The 24,393-nt window shown below is 39.5% G+C and overlaps 1 protein-coding gene and 1 non-coding gene across 3 annotated transcripts in view; one reads left to right on the forward strand and one right to left on the reverse strand.

Annotated features, from left to right (window-relative positions):
• Positions 1–24,393, forward strand: part of CSMD1 (CUB and Sushi multiple domains 1) — a 1,871,666-nt gene that overhangs the window by 1,349,574 nt on the left and 497,699 nt on the right. The gene's annotated exons all lie outside the window — the stretch shown is intronic.
• Positions 23,221–23,327, reverse strand: LOC112934499 (U6 spliceosomal RNA). Its single transcript, XR_003237963.1, has one exon. It is a non-coding gene; the product is annotated as a U6 spliceosomal RNA (small nuclear RNA).

Consider the following 24,393-nt stretch of genomic DNA (forward strand, 5'->3'; position numbering starts at 1 on the left):
GATCTGGGATATGCATGATATCATGCAGAGAAGCCAAATAGAGTCAAAGAGAGTCGTGCTGATGGCATATTTTTCTCTCTGTGTCAGTTGGGGAATGGAGTGGGCTTCCGCTGTAATGAATGATAGGGATTTTTGTAATTCTAAATGTCGGATAAAGGGCTTTAAAGTACTGAAGTCTTTTGAAGGAAAAAACAGTAAACTTATGGTGTTCTGATAGGACAGGCAATGGCTCCAAGCTAAAGCTTCAAGAAATTTGATTAACACCCTTATAGTATTTTCAAAATTCATTTAAATCCCGATCACATATGATTAATCATGAATATTTTTATACTACAGATATGTCTATATATTTGAGTTTCTTTCTTTCCCATACCTACTAGAATAATTGAAATCTCTATCTAAAAGGAAGCTTAGAGTTTCTATTGTCTGAACACCCTTTACCTGACAGGTGAGAAACTGAGATCCATGGAACGTAAAGTACCTGTTAAAGATTTCACAGCTATTTTGCTCCTAGAGCAGGATGAGGACATGGGTTTCCTTTCACGGCACTGTGATGGCACTTCATTAGCTCTCTTTTCTGCAAGAAGGTCAGTTATTTCTGCAGCTATGTATTCCATTATCACTGGGAGGGGTGCCATATGGAAATGAAATAATAGGTTATTCAGTGTGTCGATAGGATGTTTTCAGCTGTAGGTGTTATAAGAAGTTTTAAGAAACATCTCACATAACAAAAGGGTAGAGCCAGAGAGATTCAAGGTTTCATTTGGGAGCTCAGGAACATTGTTGACAATTCAGGTGTTGCCCTCTCTTTCCTGCTCTGTATCCAGAGCAGTAATAACGCTCGTCCCGCTGAGGTCACAAAATGACTGTGAGATAATCATGGTCAATGAAGAAATGGGGCATGTCTTTCTCAAAAATGAAAGAAATTTTCTAGAATGTCCCAAGCAGACTTCCCTTCAGGTCCAGCTGAGTCAAATGCCCATGGTCCGGCTCCTAGGGTGCCTGAGGAAAGAACCATCTGGAAGCCAGAAGGCAGGGCTGATGGTTATGATAACCAGTGTGTCTACCACATGTACGCAAGCAAAATGTCAAAGAAAGAGGTTTTGGTTATCATCAGATTCATATTTTGTGTTTGATATATTTTGGATCCCATTATTTTCCTGTTTTACCAGACTCCAGGGGGCAAAAATCTGTTAAAATGCATAAGGTGTGTTCTTTGACATTTTGAAGCTGATTTTTTCAATGTGGCCAAACTGCAAAATAAATAAAATAATGAACGTATGCTGTTTGGATATACACATTTCTCTCATTCTAGGAATTTCAGGTTCTTTCTCATCTTTGTACACAGTTAAATAGATATTTCTAATGATTTCATATACATTTTGTTGATTCTGAACACTCAACAATTAACAAGTTAAATTTCGGGAATCTTGTGTTATATTGCTTCAGTAAATTCTTTGCCTTTCTTCATTTATTCTGGTGAAATGTTGAGAAAAGAAACAAGACATTCCAGGTTGATGCACTCATACATACCAATACTCTTTACTAGAGCACCACTTAGACACCTGAAGGCATCTCAATTAAGCAGAATTACCATCTAAATTAAGAAGCAGTCATTACCATTAAGTATAATTAGGCCTAATTTGATTCCTTGGGAGACATTCCAAATAAGGGGGTTTCCCGATTAAGCACATGGTGATGAAGGTATATTACATATTGTGCATAGGAGAGAAGAGCAGTTATATGAAGGTTTCTAGACAATGACTCTTGGCTGGAAGCATTAACAGAGGATTCGAGATAAGAGGTGTTGCTATACCTCAATCTGTCTGTTTGACTTGATTTGCAAACTTTTAAGAAAAAAGATAGAATAGAAAACTAAAATCAATTTCCAATGTCAGTTGGAGATTAGTTAATAAACTCCTCTTTGGTTGAAATGTTAATCCTCTCTTAGTGATTTATAAACTTTTCTGGCCTTATATTTGCTTTGACTGTTATATAATCAAGTGACATGCGTCAGTTTATGCAAAGCATTAACATAAAATTGCTCATACAATACAATTACCATAGGAAACTCGGTCATGAGTATTACAATTTGTCATATTGTGGAATGTCAACTTAAAAAGAATAATAGAAATCTATTCAAAAATATATGTAAATATATTTTTCTTAATTATATTAATACACTATATATTATTATTAAATGTATACTATATGTTAATATATTATCTAAAAAATTATATATTAAATAATATATCAGCGATCCCTGGGTGGCGCAGCGGTTTGGCGCCTGCCTTTGGCCCAGGGCACGATCCTGGAGACCCGGGATCGAATCCCACGTCGGGCTCCCGGTGCATGGAGCCTGCTTCTCCCTCTGCCTGTGTCTCTGCCTCTCTCTCTCTCTCTCTCTCTGTGACTATCATAAATAAATAAAAATTAAAAAAATAATATATCAATTATAACTAATAATTCTTAAACATATATTTTATGTGTGCATATATATACACACATATCATATATACACACACATCATATACCTATATCATCTATATCATATGATATATGATAGGAGATCCTGCTGCATAGTATATTCTAGGTAGAAAGTCAAAAAGCAATTTCCTCAGTGCATCTGGGTGGTGCAGTGGGTTGAACATCTGACTCTTGCTTTCAGTTCAGGTCCTGATCTCAGGGTCCTGGGATCAAGCCCTGCATTGGGCTCTGGGCCGGGTGTGGAATCTGCTTAAGATTCTCTTTCCCTCTGCCCCTCCTGCCCCCTCACGCTCTCTCGGTTTCTATCTCCCTCTCAAATAAATAAATAATTGATTTAAAAAGTCCTAAAGAAGAATCCATTTAATAGAGAAGCAGATTGTTAAAGACACAAGTACAACTGCCCCTGCCATACTAGTCTGGTAGTCAATAAAAATTAATTCCATGATGAAATATTGATTAATGTTTTTCATTATATATGCATTCAATAATTCAGCTTTCTCAGGTGAAAACTCACGAAGAAATTGCCTGAACAAATTCTAGAGAAAGTAATATATGGTGGGTGAGTTATAGATTAGAGGAATTATAAGCAAATGCTCTGAAAAGTTCAGCCATGTGGTTTCCGTTGGGGAGATTAAACGACGACAGCTTCCCTTAGGGTCCTTACACGGATACATGGGTGTATGTCTGTATCTTCATACGTATATATACACATAGGTATATTTCTATTTCAAATGCAATCAGGGGTGACATAATTTCAGTGCCTAATTTTCGTTTGAGCTCCTTAGAGAGCATTTTTATTGATGCCAAACTCTGAGAATTTCAAAGATTTTAAGCATTTGAACTTTGTTCAGGCTACTCTAACAAAAATCCCACAGATGGGGTACCTTCTGCACAAAGAAGTTTATTTCTCACGGTTATGGAGGGTGAAAGTCTGCGATCAGGGTGTCAGCATGGTTAGATCCTGGCGAAGGCCCTTGTGAAGAATGTGACATGAGTCTGAAGCACCTAGACCGTCTTCTGCCAAGTGCTTGGCCCTTCCCTCCCCTCCTTCCTTCTCTCTTCCTCCTCCCCTTTTTGCTCCTCTCTCTTCCTCCTTCCCCTCTTCTTCCTCTCCTCCCTCCTCCTCCACCTCCTTCTCCTCTTTTCCTCCTCTCTGCCTCCCTCCTTGTCTTCCCTCTTCTTCATTACTAGTATTAATGGCTACATTTACAAAGACATATATGAGACCCTGAAGGGCAGATAAAGGGCTTAAATTTCGTGCTAAGGACAATGGGTGTCGGGAAACAGAGGAAAAGGATGGCACTGCAGTGCTTACGCCTTGGAGACATCACTCTGCCAAGAGTCGGGTGGACAGGTTTGAAAGACATGTGACTGGAAGCAGCAAATATCAGGACTTTGTTATAATTATGAGAGATTCTATGAAGCTAAACCAGGACAGTGGTGTCAGGATTGGAGAAGAGAAGATGAATTTGAGAGGTGTTGAGGGAACAGGTGATTACTTACAGCAATTCATACATTTGCATTACTTTTATTTAATGCACAACTTTTACTTTCTAAAGAAAAAAAACAGACATTGCTTTAAAGTTATTGCTTATTAGAAAGTACAGCTGTGTATCTGATCCCTTTTTGGGGAAGAAACATTAACTTTTATTACTCAGGAGATTTTTTTTTTACATAATTTGAAGTAAAAATTCATACAGGTATCGAAAAAGCATTCATTTGCATTCAAATTATTCTAAAGCTAGGGTGAACTAAATATTACGTGTAATAGTTTATAGTGTTTGGAAATGGACTTTGAATGGATGCAGTTCAATAGGTTCTATTTACCCATTTGGGATTCCCAGTTGGGAGAGAGCATCAGACACACGGTTGTCAGTGGTGACGCTGTCCTGAGCACCTCGTCCTCCCCCGCACAGACACCTTTCCCGCCCAGGGCCATGATGCGCCCTACTTAATGGCCCCATTCAGGTGTCTCGTGTGGCACGGAGCACCTCTGCAGAGTCAGGTGGCGTGCCAGCTCTGCTTCCTGGCGCACCACGAGCGCCCTCCGTGCTTGTTGGCCATCATCATTAATCCTGTTACTAACTCGCTGTGTCATCCCTGTCCTCTCTCCAGTATGTTCATCTCTCTGCGGTGGCCCTTTTACTGCCAACCTCATCCCATTACCACTGCTTCATAGCTGTACCTTGCTCGTGAACGGAGTTTGGCTCCTGAGACTCTCCTCAAATCTCTGAGGATGCCCTTCCTGGCACCCTTCCTCGCCTGCCGCAGGGGAGCCTGCACTCCCTCCTTCCCGCTGCCCTGATTTCCTCGCAACACTCCGACGACTGCCCTCTTAAACCAAATGCAGTTATTTTTATCGTCTCTTCTTGGTACTCCAAAATAAAATAGGAAGCAAGGTCTGGGCTTTTGGTTTGCTTTCATTTTAAGCCCAAACATGAATTACACACACACTTCTGTACACACACATAGATAAATACATATACACGAGTACATGATGGGAACAGCATTTTTAGAACAACTAATCTGCCAGTAGGTAATTTGCAGGCCACAGTAAAAAGTAAACAAAACAATGAAGAAAAGAAAAGAAAAACAGGCTGCAAAGTTTTAGACAAAAGATCTGGCAACGGTTTGCTTGGTGTGAGTCAATGAAGATACAGGCTGAAATAGTGCTTGTCTATAGAAACAGAGAAAAACAAAATACCCAGGTAACACTACTGGGGGAAAAGTCCACATAATTTACTGAGTCGTTCGTTTGTTTTATATAAAAGTGGCTTTAGGAGAAGATACTTCAATGATTGTATGTCCAGAATTTCCTTGAAATATTGAATCTTGGTCATTATTGCAGAAAGGCAGAAGAGGTTTTTGTTTCAGTTTTGTTTTCTGAGTTGTGTGTGTGTATGTGTGTATGTGTGTATTTTTAGAGAAAAGGAGGCAGAAATAACTAGTTTTCTTTTCCCAGTTAGGTTTTCGTATCTTAGATTTGGTCACCTTTTTTTTTTTTTTTTTTTGCCTTTTATTATGTATTAAGTCCTGCATCTAACACATTACCCTTTGTATTTTCTTCTTTTCAGTGATTTTCTTAATCACATTAGTGATCATACATGTAGGAAAAGTAATAAAAACTTATTCAGTGTATTTTTGAGCCACACACTCTTTATAACTGCCAAACAGTGGTGAACAGAGCTGCTAAAATCTCTGCTTACATGGAGATACCACCACAGAAGGAAGAGATAGAAAATCAGCCAACAAAACCACTAATTAGATAAAGTCAAATAAAGGAGGCACATAGCAAAATGTCCCTTTGCAGGGATGCTAGGCCCATGATGGTCCACTGATTTCCACCAAAATATATATTGAGGGACGCCTGGGTGGCTCAGCAGTTAAGTGCCTGCCTTTGGCCCAGGGGGCGTGATCCCGCAGTCCCAGGATCGAGTCCTACATCAGGCTCCCTGCATGGAGCCTGCTTCTCTCTCTGCTTGTGTCTCTGCCTCCATCTCTCTCTCTGTGTCTCTCATGAATAAATAAATAAACTCTTTAAAAAACCCAAAATACATCTTGAGAGAAATTCACTATTGGCATGAGGACACTCAGACCTAACAGAACTCTCTAGTGAGTGCTGCTACCATCCTTCCAGCTCATTTCCCTTTCCCTCTGGCCTCTAAATACTTTCTTTTCTTCTCCCATTCACTTTAAGAGATATTTGTAATTTGGGAATTACCTTTCCCCAAAAGCATGACTCTGGGGTCTTGCAGGGAGAGCAGTGGCATCGTGGAAGGAGAACCAGATGCAATGCTTAAAGACCCGGGCTCCAGCCTTTGCCCATTTCCTAGCTGTGTGGTTTTCGAAAGACATAAAGTCTCTCTATCAGTTTCCTCATTTGCCAAATAATCTTAACGATGATGATAATAGAGAACCTAATGGTATTTCTGTGTTCATCGGGTGAACGAGCATATACGGAAACTCCTCTGAGTTATTAATGTCACTGCTACTATTATAGTATCACCTTCCAATGCTTCAAGGACACTCTTCACTGATGAGAATGATCAGTTATCTAATCAACTTACCTGAACATGGTGCCCTCAGTCCAGATGGTCCCAGGGCAGTTCTGGGGCATCCTAACAGCCCTTCAAGTGGACAGATACAGAGAAAATTAGCTCTCTTTTGCTCACCAATCTGCTGTCCCTCCTCCAGGCTTTCTCTGATCCCCTTGTCTTGTCGTGCGATCGAGACAACTACCTTTATTCTAGACTCTTATCCTCTGACACCTCTAGTTGAGCATCTTTCCTTCACCCCTAAGTACCGTCTGGAGTCACTCTCCCTTTTCCATTTTCCACTGTTCTAACACCTAGCTAGTCTAGGTCGGCCTCTTGTTTTCCTTACAGTGTGTGTTGCTGTGAGCTAGCTCGGCTGTTTGTCTTGTTCCATTCTCCACTTTCCTAATTTATCTTCCACAACAAATGGGAATTATCTCTTCTAGAAACTAAATGTGTGTATTTAATAAAATGAATATGTGATCATTATTTTGCAAAATCAAATAATACAGATAACAAGAAAGCAAAAAGCGAAGGAACTAAATGCTTCAGTTCCATAGATGATCCGTGCTAACTGTTGCTGCATGCTTTAAGGCTTTTATCTCTATGTTTCTAACCACAAACATACACAAAGACATAGCTTTCCTTTATTCCCTTCCTTCCTCCTCCTCCGTGTTCTTCATAATGGCATCTTTTAGTTTAAATGTTATGCCACAGTTTTGCAGATTGCTGTTACTTTATAATGTCCTGCGTATATATGTATATATGTAATGCATATACATAATAAATAATATACATCCAGATATAATTCATTTTAATAGATGCAGTGTGAATATATATTATATTTGTGTGTGTGTGTGTGTATATATATATCTGCAATATGTATGTGTATATACATACATCCAAATACAAATTGCTATTTTTAATGGGTACAGAATATTTTATTCTATCAGCCTCTTCCTTTAAACGCGTATTCAGACTGTCCGCATTCTCCATAATCATAAACAAGGCTTCTACAGGCATCTTTATGATCACTCTTTTTAGCAACTTATCTGGGTAGGTTAAATCCTTGAATTAGAATTATAGTAATAATACACGCACATTCATAATTTTGATACTTATTTCCCAAATATGTATCTTGTGCTAAAATTGTGTTCATGGGAACTCTCACCACAATGCATAGAGGCCCGCATTTCTACAGCAATGAGAACAAAGGTAAAATACAACTCTGTTGTTCTTTAGCATTATATCCTCAATAATTGTCTGTGGTCTGTGGGAAAAAGCCCTTTTCATGAGATCTGTCTTTCATGGCAGGGCATCTGACACCATTCCACTCTCATTTTACCATTTGTTTCTGCAAGCTTATTTCCCCAGCCATTCTACTAAACTCTCAGATCTTGAAAGTATTGTACTGCTGCAGGCCTGTGAGCCTTGTCATACTCGCAGAACAGAAACTGGTTATCAGGGTGAAATGTGGTATTATTAATTATTGAAACAATACTCATCATTGGATTTATGGTGGAGATTCTATACTTTCTTGCAAACCAAAAAGCTAATTAATGGGTTGACCATATAATTTATTATCTGAACCAAAACTCTTTTAAAGGGTAATGTGTTAATAATTAAGCTGGGAATAGCCAAAACTATAATTATCCTGGTAAATAAGGACCTAGATTACCCTGTGAAGGGAAAATGTCCACAAGTAGAAGAAGCGCTGTTTTATTTCACTGTGTGTAGTTGTAAAAAGATAAATCCCACACTCTGAACATTTTTTTTTTTTTTTTTGGAGAATCTGACCAAGCATTTCAATAGAAGCAGAAATGGTCACATCTCCTAAAATATAGAAAAAACTCCCCAATCAGTAATAGCTTTCTGTGACCAATTCCTAGCTTGCTAATAGCTAAAATTAAACATTGTATCATGGTTTTTAAATAGTATATTTAAATAGTATATTAAATAGTATATTGTTTATTTCTTCATGGTACAAAATGTGAAGGTACATTTTAGGAATCTTAAATTCCAGTGAAATGAGTTACTTAAATTATCTTTTACAAATAAGCCTATGCCTAAGACATCTTTGAATTTCTACTCTCTTGCACAGTAGATGGCCTGTTGTGAGGACTAATAAATTATTTTGAATAAATGGTTGTAAAAATGGCCAAGCATTTTTTATTTTATGTCACTGGGGAGGCAGAGAAGTTTGCACCATAATTTTTTTATATATATATTAAATAGCTATTTCCTGGCTACCAATCCCACACATCTATATATAATTTGGGTCCTAAAAATAGCCAAATATATTGTATTCGTATGTTTCCACGTAAACAGAATAGCATTTTCATCAGAATAGCATACATATAATACAAAAGGTGCACTTGCCATTATGAAGCTCAAGTTGTGGTTAGTATTTTGCAAGCAGTAGTAGCCTTCCCCACATCACGTTTCCCTACGCTAGCTGGTCTACATTTTTGACAGCCACTCAGTGATTCCCACCAATGTGCAGACTTAAAAAGAGAACATTCCAAAGGTCTGGGTACTGTGTTCTGCTTGTCTTCACAATCCTCTAAGTGATGGTTTGACATGTGTATTTCAAAGACTGTGTTAATGACCTGGTAATTGTTTTTGTGGATTTCCAACGAAGTGTGAAGTGTGTTGATAGCTGTCAACAGCTCAAGTGGGCCCCCTGTGGTGGAGGGGGAGCGGGAGCCATGCTGATTGGTACCCTACGGCCATCTCTCTGTGGTCAGACTCTGAGCAGCTGTATTTGAAACAGTAAATCTCTGAGGTGGAACAGGAAAAGTAGATTCCTACCTTCCTTTTAAGGTGCTTACAAGGGAAAAATGCAAATTATTATTATTTTAACAGGAGATAGCTAGTCCCCATGTGGCTTCCTTGAAGTCAATGAAGTGATTTTGAACTTATTTGTGATAGGGATTTTTGTTGTTGAGAAAAAGGCTTGTATTTCACATGACACATTTTACTAGATGACTGAACCCATTAGATTATCTCACAGGATCACTTCTAAATTCTAACATGATGAACAAAAGTGTTCTTAATTAAATATTTCATGTTTATAAAATCCATGGAGGACATTTATGATTCTGAATAGTTTCAATGTCTGGTGCTATTCGGTATTGTGGAGGTCTTATGCAACAAGTGCATATATGGAATAAAACAGGTTTTAAAACACCTAAAGCATAACTTTGTTAGCTACATTCATATCTGACTTTATATGTCCTTGATCAGAATTAAAATCATCAGTTTTAACATTCTCCCATTAACATTGGGAGAACATGACCCGTTCAAATGTCTGCCTTATGGAAGCAGTTTTAATATCACATTTGACTGACTTGCAGAGCCCTGTATAGATAATATAATGATTACAATGCTCAACTACGTATATGTGTGTGTGTGTGTGTGTGTGTGTGTGTATTTCATGGAAAAATGTCTGACACCAAACTTCCGCATCTTACTATACATATGTGTGTATAAGTGTATGTATATAAATAAATGAAAGATGCAAAAAATAAATTATGATTGCCACACATTTGCCAAAAAAAAAACACCTCAATTTGAATTGAAAGTCCTCAGAAACAAGCATATATATAGATATATATTTTAAATTTATATGCAAAATCAGTTTATCTTGATGCAGGATTCAGGAAGAAGAGCAACAATTATGTAACATCTTCACTGAAGCAAGCTTTTACTAAGTTCTTTCAGATGTGGGATTTTCAAAATGGGGCTTATGAATCCAACCTAAATCATTAAGTGCCCACACCAGGCCTCTGCCGTCTCGCCCTGCTAGACCTCAGCCTGCCTCCACACCCCGTCATTGGAGACGTGGCCTTGGGAATATTTAGGTAAATCGTCAGGTAGAGCATCCAGCCTGCGGTCTTCATTTTCCACACCAGCTGAATACTCTGCTGCGTCTCTGGAAAGAAATGAAAACCTCCATGTAGCTCTGCATTGAAAATTTTACCAAAGTTTCTCCCTTGGTTCTGGACTCCCACTCGCACCCCCTACCTCAGTTACCTGGCACTGCTCACTAAAGCCCCTGTTTTCCCTTCCTGTCCTGAAGCATTTCTCTACCCTCCCAGCCGAGTTCTGCGCAGGCTTTGCTCACATTTCGTGGTGCTTGCTGTGGCTCGTCCGTGGGCTCTGCGATCAGTCCGGATGGCGTCACACAGGACCTCCCTCAGCACTGCCTGCCTGCAGATTGCCCTTCCATGACACCCAACATTTCCCATGGCTCCCCTCATCACACCAGGGGCATTGGGGGTTCTTCCCCCCATGGCCCTGGCCCCCATTGCTTCATCTACCGCTCGTTAGGAGAATCCTGGCAGAGTATTTTCTCCTGAAGGTATAACAGTTGGTGTCCTCGTTTTTTTTTTTTTTTTTTTTCCTTTTTTTTTTCTCTTTTTTTTTCTGGCTACTCCTGTAGAATGTTCTGTTTTCTTAGGTTGGGCTCTCTTGGCATATTGTTCAAATCACGTCTGCTTCTCTTGTGGGCTTACTCTTTCCCAACATTTTCCATCTATGGATATTCTCAAGCATTCAGTGTTCCAGTTAATGTAATTGGGCTAAGCTAACAGCCCCGACCAACTCAGTGGAACCTAGGTGCTTCCTCCCATTGGCTGTTTCTACCGACTGGACACTTAGTCTTTCGCCTGAACACAATGTTGGGTTTGCTGTGGGAGTCGTCGCTTCAGGTTCTCATCGTGGCAGCAGCTGTGGGGCTACTTAGTCCTGCCTGTTTTCTATTCTGGGTCCTTCCGTTCCTTGGACCTGCCTTCACCTCCACATGGGGTCACTGCAGCAGCGAGCTCCCTGCCCTCCAGGCTCTGACCCTTCTCAGCTCCAGCTGTCGTCGTCTTCAACCCAACTGTGTTTCCAGCAAATACCTGCCAATAGTGTTACTGTGCCCAATTCAAACTCCATATTAAACTAGTCAGAATAGTTTTCAAGGTGTTTCCTATCATTTTCAATATGTACCTTCCTCCTCCTCTTCCTCCTCTTCTCTTCTTTCTCTTCCCCCTCCTCCTCCTCCTTCTTTTTTCTCTTCCTCATCTTTCAAAATGTAAAACTTGAGCAACATTATTTTAGAATACAATCACCAGGGCAGCCCGGGGGCTCAGCAGTTTAGCGCCTGCCTTTGGCCCAAGGCATGACCCTGGGATCCCGGAATCGAGTCCCATGTCGGGCTCCCTGCATGGAGCCTGCTTCTCCCCCTGCCTGTATCTCTGCCTCTTTCTCTCTTTCTGTGTCTCTCACGAATAAATAAATAAAATCTTTAAAAAAAAAAAGAATACAATCACCAGAGGTTACCATGGCACAATTGAACTGAAAAATGAAATTTATTATAACAATGACATTCAATCATCAGAGTCAACATATTAAGAGTATATATCTAATTTTTGTTTATTCAAAGTCATCGTATGCATTTCTGCAGAGCCTTTTTTTTCTAGGTCTATTGAGGTATATTTAGCAAAAAAAAATGTATAGGTTTAAAGTATAAAACATGATGTTTCAATATATATAAACATTGTAAAGTGATTACCACAATCAAACTGAGTGACATATATATAACCTCATATAGTTACATTTTCTTTTAAATTAATTGAGTTACCTTAATTATGGGAGCAAGTAAGATCTATCCTCTTGGCAAGTTTCAAGTGTACAACACAGTATCATTGCCACAGTCACAGTGCTATACAGGAAATCTCCAGAATTATTCATCTTGCATAACAAAAGTTTGTGCCCTTTGACCAGTATTTCCACATTTCCCTCACTTCACCTGCCTTTCTTCTTTTCAGGCTTTTCCTTTCATTGTTCATTGTTCTTCTGTAATAAAATATTATCCTCATTCCCACCTCAAGTTGTTTCTCTCATAAAGAATACTTCATGTCTATCCTCTGTCTTTCTGTATTTTATCTATTCTATAAAAAGCATTGACGTAGATGAGAGTTAGATACAGTAGTAAAGAATTCATAATGCAACCCTTAAGAAAGGGTGTACATACTATCATTCTAAATTATAAATGTACATTTCAGTTTTCAAAAAATAAAAAAGAAAGTAAATGTCATCCAAATTCTATATTTAATATATGAACACATTAAATTCTACTCTCTCTCTTCCCCACTATATAGGAATCTAATGTTTTGTGAATATATAAATTTGGGTATTGTTTATATATACATATAAATAAATATATATATACACACACATATAATGAAAATACAAATATTATTGATGTCCTTATTGTTTTCATTTAATAAAACATGAACATTTCTCTAGATCTATTTATCTACATCTACTTTATCCCCTTTAATATCTTCAGAATATCCGTAAGTATGGGTATACGAAAACTTGTTCAGTCATTCCATGTTCATAGATATTCCAGTTATTTCCAAAATGTTGTTCTCATAAGCAATGCTGCAACGGACATCATTATTACTGTTATGGGTCCAATAAAGTCCAGGTCATGATTGTTGATTACTCAAAGTCAGTATCACAGTAACAACCTTGCCTTCCCCATTAGCTTCCTATTGTCTCGGTTGCTATGGATATCCTGCCTCTATGGTATTGTCATTTTTGATGCATCTTGTCTCTCTGACAAATTCTCATAATAGTAAAGAAACTAAGGCACTAAGCAGACATAAGATCAGGTTATGAATCAGCTATCTGTGTCACATACTTTGTGTTTTATAAAGTCATTTATCGGGATCCCTGGGTGGCGCAGCGGTTTGGCGCCTGCCTTTGGCCCAGGGCGCGATCCTGGAGACCCGGGATCGAATCCCACATCAGGCTCCCGGTGCATGGAGCCTGCTTCTCCCTCCGCCTGTGTCTCTGCCTCTCTCTCTCTCTCTGTGACTATCATAAATAAATAAAAAATTAAAAAAAAATTTATAAAGTCATTTATCTGAAGAGACAATTAATAACCTCCCAAATTAAAATAAAAATCTCTGAAGAGAAAGTGACTAGTATACTCATATTTCAGCAAGCTTGTGATGATGGCATATACCTGTGAATCTGAAATACTGCTATGTTAGTACAGGGCCTTTTTAAGTACATTCTCATGTATCCATAAATTAATATTACATTGCATTTAGCCTGACCTTCTACTCACTGATGAAAGGCATTCAGAGTAGGTACTTTTTTTTTTTCCTTTCCATAATTTATTGGTTGGTTGGTTCGTTGGTTGTCTGGTTGGTTTTAGGAGTCATAAATATCTATTTTACTTGAATATATTCAATTCTTTACTGTCCATCTTTAAAATCACTTCAAATGAGGGGGCACCTGTATGGCTCAGTCAGTTAAGCATCTCACTCTTGATTTTGGATCAGATCATGATCTCAGAGCTGTGAGATCAAGCCCTGTAGACCTCTGCACTCAGCAGGAGTCTCCTTGAGATTCTCTCTATCTCCCTCTGCCCCATCCCACTGCTCAATCTCTTGCTCTCTCTCTCTCTCTCTCTCTGTCTTTCAAATAAATAAATCTAAAAAAAAATTCACTTCACATGATATATAGTAAAAGGCGTGTCTATAGGACGTAAACTACTTCTGGAATGGTAACCATCTTCTGTGCTGTCTTCAGTACAGCGTACATTTTTTTCCTCCACTAATTTCAAGAAATAAAAATCATGAATTTCCATTTAAATTAAGTAAATCATTTTACAATTTTATTAATTGCAAATACAATAGATTTTAAAAATTAATGAAAAATATCTGTATTGATGCATACAGTGGAATTGCTTTTTATGCACATTAAATTCAAATGGAGTAAAAGTACAGTTTACATAGATCATCTGATCCTCTAAAACAGCAGGCACATGAGGATTATACGAGTGGAATATGTTAATGTAAATATTCTCGCATCAGAATGGATCTGTACTTGAATCCTCTTAAATTATGAAATGTCATGTTTTAGCATGCACATGTCTCCCTACTTCCTTTTATTTTACTAGGGTTAAACCTCTTCTGAAGATATTTGCAGTCTACTAGAAAAGTTTCCAGATACATAAAGAAAAGTTACCACAGTTTAGAGGGACCTCTATAACTAACTGTCTAAAAATGCTCTTTATAAAAAGATGTTTTTGAGGGGTGATGGGTGGCTCAGTTGGTTAAGTGTTGGCTCTTCGTTTGGGCTCATGTTGGGATCTCATGGGTTGTGAGATTGAGCCCCATGTCAGGCTCCCTGTTCTGTGGGGAATCTGCTTCAAGATATTCTCCCTCTGCCCCTCCCCATGACTCATGCTCTCTCTCTCTCTCTCTCTCTCTCTCAATTAAGTAAATAAATCTTCTAAAAACATAAAAAAATAAAAAGACATTTTTGAGAACCCTTGAATTTGGCATATACTACTTCATTCAAAATGTAGTGGAGATGTAAGCTTCTTGAATTTGCAAAATATGCAAAAACTACAAGTCTGTGAGCTGACCTCAGTTAACAAAAAAAAAAAAAAAAAACACTTATACCATATAAATGATAAATACAGTTTTCATGCTTTGCATCTATATATATATATATATATATATATATATATATATATATATATTTTGTTTCCAGTAGTTCTCTATCCTTCCTTCAAAATGATAAGGCTTTTTCCCCGTGGATAGCCCTGCCCTCCCTGGGGAAACCACAACTCTATGTCTTGGCAATTGGAAGGGATTCCAGTGTGCCCATAAAGCTGCTCTTTCCACAGGTGCTTCCCCATTCCTACCAGCATTTCAGAACATGAGTTCACAAGATCCCCTTCTTTGTATTCAAACCTTTGCCATGAAACATCTTTCCCATTTTAGACTTGGCCTGGCACTGCCTCTGTGGGATTGAAGTCTTCAGGCCCAACAATGGCTAGCCTCACCCTTCAGCATCTGAAACCATGTCCTGAATTTGGAAAGTGGACTGGCATGAGGCACCTGTGCATATGCTCACATGGCAGAGAGTGTCAGATCCATATGGCCACTGGCTTGAGTACGGTGGGGAGGTCATGCGCTAGGGCAAATAATCCTTGGCACCAGTCACAACTATAGACTTAGAATAACAAACCACAGTGTGGTTTAGTATCAACCTGCGCTGTGAATAGCAAAACATGTTATCAAAAAATCCCTTTTATAATGATAATTAAACAAACCTAAAAAAAAAAATTACCAATACTGAAGTCATGAATAGGAAATAAAGGGTGACACAAAAGCTGCCTTCCAGCAAAATCCATTTTATTCTCCCAGGTTCCCAGAGGGCAGAATATTTCACCTCAACCAGAGCATCCTAGATCACTTGACCACTACATCCACCCAAAGGCTTAAAACCAATCGGTTTTCAGGCTCACAAATTTTAAGATGTATTTTGGCTTATAATACATATTTATTCATTTGACTGTCCAAATATCTCGAGGATGGGAGTAAGTGAAAGACACTAAAACAGAAAAAAAAAAAAAGATATTCGCTAATATTGCTTGAGAAATGAACAGGTTTTAGAAATAGAAATTATGTTTACTATTTACTGAAGCCTATTTATGTCATAGGCTCTGTAATTAATGTTTTTTTTTTTTTTCTCATAGGTGAGGAAACTGATTCACAAAGAGGTAAAGTCTACCTCTTTAACCACTATGCAGCCCTAGAAGTAGAGTGAGACGGGTGTTTAAATTAGGAACAGGTCCATCCTGACAGACAGGTGTCCGGAACGTCCTGAGAGAAAGGTCTCTCTGTGTTCACACTGAGAAGCGAGTAGTGATGTAAGGAGGGGATGGGGGTATGATGATATCCCGCAGTTCTAAGAAGGGAAGCAGAGATTTGCAACATCTGCACACGTACTAAGTGTGCCCTCTTTATTTGCTTATTTGCTCATCACTTATTTGCAACATTCATGGAGAGTCTGCATGTCAACTGTCTGGGGCTAGGGTTGCAGTGGTGCTCAGGACAGGTACTGATGGTGGCCACAAAACAAACAAACAAGCAAATTAACCAATAAAATTGAGCAAAGGGACAGAGGTTGCTGAAGGTCAAGGTCGTGGATGTTAGATGTGATGTATCCATGCAGGGCTGTCTCCTGAGCTGAGCCCTGGAAGATGTGGGGTTGGAGGAAGGAGAGGGGAGGTTAGTGTAGGCACTACCAAGGTCCTGTGGTAGGAGTGTATTTGACATAAGTGAGGAGCAACAGAAAAGCCAGTGTAGCTGGATTGAATGGGCGAGGGCAGAAGTATGGGTGGTAAGGTTTGGGACACATTCTAAAGGAATAGACTCCAGAAGACTTGCTGATGCTTAGATATGGGAAAGAAAAGAACCAGAATAATAAAACATGACCCCCAGGCTTAGGGAGGGATTGGGTATCTGGAGGGGATGGTCTTGCTGTTGCATCTCATGGTTTCACTGGATACCTTCATGCCTTTTCTCTCATATTCTTCTATCTAGCCTTTTACCGAGAACTCCTTACAACAAAAATAAGGAAAATTATAGTGAAATGTAAGAATGAGAGCATTTATATAACCTCAGAGACATGTATTGACTCCCTATATCCAGGTTTAAGAAATCTGCTTACTTCACCTGTGTGCCTTTTTCCTTCAGGAAATGCAGTCGGTCCTTTATTTATGTATTCAGTGTGCTCAGGCCCGGGTGGTGCAGGGCCTGGCTCTCACCCTCAAAAACCGCAGGACCTAGAACAGGGGTTAGCAAACCTTCCCCCGCCGAGGACGACATAGTACACGTCGTGGCTTCTCAGGCCGTGCACCGTCTCGGCCATACTCGCTTTGTGTTTCTCCCACAGCTCTTTAAAGAACGTAGAAACCACTGCTAGGGGGGCCGCAGGGAACCTGGCACAGGCTGGATTTGGCGCGTGGACTGCAGCTTGCAGACCCCTAGCCTAGGAGGAAAGCAGAGACATAGGCAGGCGGGGGAGCAGAGGGAGGGGTGGAGACGCCCTCAGGACATCAGATCTCCCCTGGGAAGATGAGGAAGCAGCGCTCAGGTCCACAGGGAAGGGTCTGGAAGGGCAGATGTCACCCCAGGACGGAGGCTGGATGACACCCGACTGGGGCTCCCGGGAACGCTGGCACTGGCAGGCATGCCTGCCCTCCTAACAAGGGGACATGCATGGTGAAGAGTGAGGAGCCAGGAGAGGAGGTCAGGCACGGAAACAACTCCATCAGTTATTATTATTGTTGTTCTTATTATTGTCTGGTGGAGCATAGGGGAAGACGTGTGTCATAGGAGTGGCGGGAGCCCTTCTCAGTCCCCCCTGGAGGGAGAGTTGAGGTGATTTCCATCTGCAGGGCCTCCAGCACCCCTGGGTGGAGGACAGTTCCCGGGTGGCGGTGAGGCATTGATGAGCGCATTCCTCAGGGGACGGGTGGCGGTGGCTGTGTGCCTCTTCCTCCTGGCCAGCCTAGGGGATGGGGCCTATTCTTTTGGGGTGGTTCTCCCTCTGAACAGAGAATATAAAATCATTTTCTTTCTTGTCTTTAATGTTCCCTTTTTTTATTTTAAAACCTTCATCAACTAGGCCACAGTTATCACAAATGTCTATTGTAAAAGATGCTAAGGAGACGTGCTGTGTGGCATATAGCATTTGTCACAGTAATTTTCTGTCTTTAGAACAAAACAAAAACTCAACTTTTTGTCAAACTCTACAACCGAAAATGAAGGAAATCTTTGTTTACATTTCTCGAGCTTACTTTTATTATTATCATAAACGTTAAACGCCTGCAAGAAAAACCTAGTACGTTTCTTTTAAGTAACTGGCTTAAGGTAAAATAGGATGTTTTTCTTTCATAAAGGTAGCTTGGTGGATTTGACTTAAATAAAAGTAGTACATATATTTAAATTATATTATTCACAAACTCAAGTTTATTAATAATGTGAAATAGTGAAGTTACTATCTAACTAGTAGGTCAGCAAGAATAGAAATAGAGCCTAAAGTACAATTTTGTACAAGATTTAAAAAAACTATTTTCTTATTGCATGATATGATCAAGCACGGATACATGGATGACAGTAGAGAAATATATGCAGCTGTTGGCCTCCTGCTCTCTTATAGATCTAGATACACCTAACAAGTAGGGGTTTTATAAGTACAAACACAAAAATCAAGTGTATCTCTTTCATGTGAAAATTGTGCTTTTTTGCTGCACGGTATTATGTTCTCAGTTTAAAACTTATCTAAACTGGCACTTGACGGGATGAGCACTGGGTGTTATTCTGTATGTTGGCAAATTGAACACCAATAAAAAATAAATTTATTATTAAAAAAATAAATAAAACTTATCTAAGCACACATGAAATTCATTTTTTACTGAAAGGAGAGTGTCTGCCTTCATTCCTGATGCTTGAAAACAAGAAGCTTGCTCACACTTGTCAGAAATTCACATTGCAGCCAAGGGGCCCCTGCTTTCTTAGACATGGCTGGATATTCCTGTCTCGCACCCCAAGAACCTGGGCAGGGGCAAGGGTACCAGGCTGCAGCTCCGCGCCCTGCTCCTCCTCTTCCTTTAAAGTCCCACACTCCAGCTGAACAAAGGTTCAGAGACCCGGTTCCTCACCGTCCCTCCCACTTCTGCAAACAGGGGGAAACACTAGTCCGTCCCATTCTGCAGCTCTTCCGAGGAGGTTTGAAAAACACTGGAGGGGTCTGATAGCCTTCCCTGTCCTAAACCCCAGCCGCCCTAGAAACGGTTCAGGATTTTCCTTTGCAACCTGGTTTCTCCAATGTTCCAATTGCCTTTTAAATTCAATAATATTACCACTTAAAACCCAATCCCTTTCTCCACGGAGCTGAGAAAACCTCTTTAACAGGTTCACTTGATGAAAAATGACTGATAACACTCACTTCTGCATCTTTCCATAATGCTCTTTGCCTTGGAATATTCTGAAACTTTATCTTACAAAGTTCATTATTTCTTAGAGCATTGTTCAAAAGCTTTTCACCAAGTACCTCGCTGTGAAGCAAATCACGCGTTGTGACAACAAATAGGGTTTTTTTGTTTGTTTTTGTTTGTTGTTGGTTTCAACGACAAAGCAAAGCCTTGCAGAAGGTCAACAATTGACGGTGTCTGTACAGATGCTAATACCGTTTCTCCAAGATCTTTTGTTTCTGGACAGAAAAGCAAATCATGAAATACATCTTGGTCTTTGCCTTTTTAAAGCACCAACTTATAGCAGAAAGTTTTTTTTTTTTTTCTTAAATTTTTACCACCATTTTTGTGAGATCTTTTGACTGTTACCTTGACGGAAAAGCTGTTTCATAGAACAGGGACGCGTCATCAGTGTGTTGAGTGATCCTGCGGGGAGCAGATCTATTCCCGCTCATCGTGCTGCATCGTATCTGGGAATTCTCACTGTACACTCACTTCAAGTTTTCATGCCACATTACTGAAGTTTCACCAACTGTGTGACTTTACCTTTTCTGGTCAATAAATTCTGCCTCTAAGTGACTGGCTTCCTGAGCCTTTTCACAAGTGTGACTTCTTGTTTCTCAGCAAAAGCTTTACTCTATTTTCGATTCCAGTAGCTGCTTAAAATAATCAGCACCATTACACGTTGAGTGACTGTGATTTGCAGTTAAGTGTCTTCAATTTCACCCGAGCCTGCTCTGCGTTTGTAAGTTGTCTTCCACTTGCGAGGCACAGCGAACGGGAGAACTTCGATTTCCCACGTAAAACCCACAAGTGGCTTTCATGGGAACAACAGAATTCCTTTTGTGTTGCTTGTGACCTTAGTGCAGTGAGATGATTCAGAAGATTGTAATTCTTTATCACTACCCTTATCCGAATTGCCTGTACAACTAGAAAACTCTTGCGCTTCACACCCCATCTTTAGAAATTGCCACGTTGGTCCATCAGGGATGCGTGCCTGACATCGGTAGTGATAAAACATAAAACCGCAGGGCACCACACACCATGAAATAAGCAGATCGTGAAAATATAAAAACGTCCCAGTAGCATATACCTGGCCCTCTGCACGAGTCACACTTTACAGTCTATACAGCAGCATCAATGTGTGAGGCCGGTTGGGTGAAGGTGCATAAAATTTTTTTCTTTACAATGAAATTTTTGTGCTATTAATTTATTGCAAAATGGATCGTATTTACCTTTATAAGCCACTCAGCCACTTAAGGGAAATTTGGGGCGATAATTTAGGAAGGAAGGGGACAGCATCAATACAGCTCTCGGTTTACCAGCACCCTCCCAGCCTCACGTCGGAAATCACGAATAGATCCGGCCAAATGAAGAGAGCCTCACTCTGTGCTCATCTGGGGGCACTTCCACTTACAGAATCACTAATGGATCTCTCAGTCTGTTCATCACCGGGAGCATTAGCAGCATGTAGTAGGTGAAGTTCCAAACAGCAGTCTCACAGAGCCACCTCCTGTGCTTGCCAATTAAGGAAACCTGGGTATTGAACAGTTCCAAGCTAGATATGTTGGTGATTCAAATGAATTAAGTGAGAGTCAAAAGGAAGATATAGATTTGAGAGTTATTTAGAAGGTGAAACTAATAGGATGCTGCAGGTGGGAGTCGGAGGGAGAGATTGTTTCTTCAGACATTTCTTTGAGGGCCCCCAAGTGCCTTTGTAAAAAAAAATATATATATATATATATAATATATAATAATTTACATACAAATATATATTATCTATTATATAATTGTTTATAAATATATATATATATATATATATATATATATATATATATATATATATATAAATTAGATACTATGAAATATATTTACTCTGTAGCAGAAGTACCAGGTTTCTCCTGGCCCCCACTGACGCAGAGCTACCATTTTGGCCACCACAAAACAGAGCTCCTCCTTTGCCTGAAACTGGGAATTCCCAGCCCCTGATTCCAGAATCCCATCAGTCTTTTGTTTCTGAATCTACGGGGCTCCTTATCAAGAAATAAAGCCCCTTACTCATAACTGAACAATGGCATACATATGGAAGTTTAGGGGAAAATATTGGGCTGCTTCTTGGAATTAAAATTTCTTGAGACATTTCCCATTAAAACCAAGGAGTATGTTTTCCATGAGAAGCAGGTGTGTGCGCGGTATAGTATATAGTATACTATAGTATAGAAAGCACGACTGGGAATGCTGCGTGGGTCCAGTATGCCCCGGTGAGTCGTATACGAATTACAATGCCCTGCGAGGACCAGTCCGGGCACCCAGCCCTAGCTGAGTGTTGATTCTATGGAAAAATTAATTCCAACTTTCTAGAGGCCAATTTGGAGTCACATATTGAATTGAAAGCCATCAAAATCTGAGACTACCTGTATTTTAATCAGAAAGCAAGATCATCTAATAAGCAAAATTTTTTATCCAAATATATAAGACCTCTAATTCTCTTTTCTAGGAGTCTGCTTTTCTGGTTTTGGAATCAAGTTGTTGGCCTCATACAATGAGTTTAAGAGTCTTTTCTCCTCTTTAGTTTTTTGGAAGAGTTTCAGTCAGATTCATGTTAATTCTTCTTTCAACATTTGGTGAAATTCACCAGTGAAGCCATCTGTCCTGGTCTTTTCTTTGTTGGGAGATTTTGGATTCCTGATTCAGTATCCTGCTAATATCACTTGGTTAAGTTTTCAATTTCTTCCCGATTCAGTCTTCTAAATTGTAGGATTCTATGTATTTTCCATTTCTTCTAGGTTGTCCAGCTTCTACTGTATAATTGTTCATAGTAACCTTTTACAATCCTCTGTATCTATGAGGCATCAGTTGTAATTTCCCTTCTTGCATTTGTAATTTTTTTTTTTTTTTAATTTGAGTCTTTTCTTTCTTCCCTTGGTGAGCCTGGCTAGGTGTTTGTCAGCTTATCGTTTCAAAGAACCAACTCTTGGTTTGGTTAATGTTTTCGACTCTTTTCCTGTTCTCTATTTCATTTATCTCTGTGCTTTAAATAATCTTTATTATTTCTTCCTCCACTAAATTTGGGCTCAGTTTGTTCTCCTGGGAGTTCCTTTACATGTAACTCCCTTCCTTTCTCTTGCTGACTTTTGACAGTATAATTATAATGTGTCTTGGGGTAGCCTTATTCAAGTGCAACCTAGTTGGGGTCCATTGTGCCTCGTGGATCTACATATCCATTTATCTCCTCAGGTTCAGGAAGCTTTTGGCCATTATTGCTCTTTATATACTTTCTGGCCCATTCTTTCTTTTCCCTTGGAATTTCCATGTGTATAATTTTTTTTTTCTTCTTCGAATTAAAATTTCTTGAGGCATTTCCCATTAAAACCAAGGAGTGGGCAGCCCGGGAGGCTCAGCGGTTTAGCGCTGCCTTCAGCCCAGGGCATGATCCTGGAGACCAGGGATCGAGTCCCACGTTGGGCTCCCTGCATGGAGCCTGCTTCTCTCTCTGCCTGTGTCTCTGCCTCTCTCTCTCTCATGAACAAATAAATAAAATCTTAAAAAAAAAAAAACAAAAAAAACAAGGAGTATGCTTGGTTTAATGGTTCAATTATGTGTTCCATAATTTCAATAGGCTTTCTTCACTCTTTTTCATCTTTTATCTTTTTGTTCCTCTGATTGGATGATTTCCAGTGCCCTATCCTTCAACTTGCTGACTGTTTCTTCTCATGGTCAAGTCTACTTCCAAAATGATTGAATTCTTTATATCAATTATTGTGCATTTCAACTGTAGAAGTTTTTGTTTGTTTCTCTGTTTTGATGATTGGTAGTTTCTTCTAGTTTCTCATCAAACTTCTTGTTTTTGTTCATAAAGAGAATATAGACCATTTCATGGATGTGCCTGTCATCTTTGTTCAGGGACTGTGCTAGTCTTCTCTTGGTTATTCCAATTTTAATAAATGTGCTGCTGAACCATGCACAAAATGTATAAAAATACAACATATTGAGCTGATAAATTAAGCCATACACACACACACACACACACACACACACACACACACACACGTATATGCTATCTCTCATTCTATATAACTCCCCGTTGTTTGGGCACCTGGGTGGCTCAGTTACTTAAGTGTTGACTCTTGGTTTCACCACAGGTCATGATCTCGGGGTCATGAGGTTGACCCTGTGTAGGGCTCCATGCTGAGCAGGGAGTCTGCTTGAAGATTCTCTTCCTCTGCACACCCCCCTCCTCACTCATGATACACACGCACTCTCTCAAACAAATAAATCTTCCAATAAAAAATAACTCTCCATTGTTGAAATAAGTTGTCTTTTAATTAAGGAATACAGCTATGTAGTCTTTTCTGCCAGGAAGGTTTAAATATTATGTTGTTAAATGTGAGACTAATCCATTTTTTTAAATTTTTATTTATTTATGATAGTCTAGTCACACACAGAGAGAGAGAGAGAGAGAGAGAGAGAGTCAGAGACACAGGCAGAGGGAGAAGCAGGCTCCATGCACCCGGAGCCAGAGGTGGGATTTGATCCCGGGTCTCCAGGATCGCGCCCTGGGCCAAAGGCAGGCGCTAAACCGCTGCGCCACCCGGGGATCCTGAGACTAATCCATTTTTACTTATAAATTCATGAGAATGTATTTTTTTCTGAGAAAAGTGGCTATTTATGTTTTACAGATTTTTCTTTGTAAAATGACTATTAAATATCAGGAAAAAAACTATGATTTTACTTAAGAATCACAGAATACTAAGAACAAAAGGCACTTGAGAATCCTTATGACCGGCTTACTCATTACAATTAAAAAAAAAATCACATGGGGGACCTGGATGTAGCAGTGGGTTAAGGTCTGACTTTTGGTTTCAGCTCAGGTCACAATCACTGGATCATGAGGTGGAGCCCTGAGCTGGGCTCTGCACTCAGCACAGTCTGCTTTAGACTCTCTTTACCCCTCATTACCAGCCCTTGCTCTCTCTCTTTTTCTCTTGCTCAAATAAATAAATCATAAAAAAATTTTAAAAAAGCACACAT

The sequence above is a fragment of the Vulpes vulpes genome, chromosome 7, assembly GCF_048418805.1.
Source record: "Vulpes vulpes isolate BD-2025 chromosome 7, VulVul3, whole genome shotgun sequence".
NCBI classification, from domain to species: domain Eukaryota; kingdom Metazoa; phylum Chordata; class Mammalia; order Carnivora; family Canidae; genus Vulpes; species Vulpes vulpes.